Here is a 1602-nt window from a genome sequence, read left to right on the forward strand (position 1 = left end):
TTCTTGACCAGCGTATTTCTGTCTCTGTTGTTAAATAAATATTGCCATAACAATGTCAACAGATTTTTGGAGGGCGTTACCAACAGAGCTCATTAACATAAACAGCTCTTCTGAACAGAAGTCAGAGCAGCAGAACTAGAAAATGGGAAATTTTATTATCTGAGAATTATTTTGTGCATTAAATTGAATGAACATGGTCTGGATAGCCCACAGACATACCATAAACATTTCTAGGACCCATAATTGGTCTCCTTTAAATGAGCCCAAGAGCTAACGGTAGCTCACGAGCTACTGGTTGGAGACCCCTGATCTAGACCTATTTAACAGGCCCACAATGACTGGTATCTAGCTTAGATGTGAATAACACAATGGATGAGGAAAAAAAACACCTTTATAAAGTTTAATGTACCAAAATGCTGATGTTTTGAAAATGATAAATTTAATATGTTTGTTTTATGTTGTTTTTATGTTGTTTTATGTTTTATGTTAGTTTATGCTGCAACTATACAGTATTCTGAAACACAGTTTGTTGGTATCCAGGACACTGTATGGTTTCATTTTCTCCCCTCAAGCGATTCATGCTTCCTACCCATCTTCACAGATGGGGGAACTTCTCTGCCAATTTATTATTTATTACATCTTGTGCCAAAAAAATTAATTCCTAACATGAAGTTATTTGCAAAGGCATGAAAGCAATCTCATTTTACTTAATCTCTATTGCGCTGGCAAAAAAAGAAAGGCAGCTGTACATCAAAGGACCGTATTTGTTTCTTTGGCCATTTTCAGTCCCTTTGATTAGGTGCACATGAATTCTTCATTCAGTCTGTCTTTTTATTTGTGTGGTTCTGACATTTCCTTGCTCATCTGAAAGATCTGTATTCAGGTGGTGTCGATGCAATTAAATTAAATAGGGATCCATTTTCTTGTTTCACAAATCTTTTCAAGTTTTGAACTAATTCTGATCATTTTTATCTTGTGATCTGACAAATACTCACTGCTTCTTCCAAATTAATATTTCTGTTTCTCACTGAAATTAGTTTATTATGTTATCTGTCATGTAAAAGGTTTTCCATCATGCAAAGCCAAATAGTGTACATTTGTTTACTCATCAAAACAAAAATCTGACATGAATGGAGTTTTAGATAGAACAGTGAATGAGAACAAAGAGCTGTAAATACCATCTGTAGGTCAATAAGCTTAAAACTGCTGTATGTAGTTTCTTGAAAACCCAAAAACTTGGAAAAATTTTGAACAGATACAACCTTGTAGTCCCTCCCCCTGCTCTCAGCTCTCCTTCCTAAGCTCCTCCCCCACAGCAGGGCCCAGAGTCAGGAGCGTGCACGCTTGTTAACAGGAGGTGAGCCACACTGTAACACACAGCTCAGAGCTAAGCTGCCGTCACAGGTAAGAACAAACCATCAACAATATATTTTAACTATCATGTATTGCCCATACTTTATCTACACAAGTGCTCCTTTTGTCATAACTTTACATGTAAATTTTGTTGCACTCTTTCTGTAAGTTATAAATACAGCGGGTAAAATAAGTATTGAATACGTCACCATTTTTCTCAGTAAATATATTACTAGAGGTGCTAATGAC

Source organism: Austrofundulus limnaeus, unplaced genomic scaffold, assembly GCF_001266775.1.
Source record: "Austrofundulus limnaeus strain Quisiro unplaced genomic scaffold, Austrofundulus_limnaeus-1.0 Scaffold934, whole genome shotgun sequence".
Lineage (NCBI taxonomy): Eukaryota > Metazoa > Chordata > Actinopteri > Cyprinodontiformes > Rivulidae > Austrofundulus > Austrofundulus limnaeus.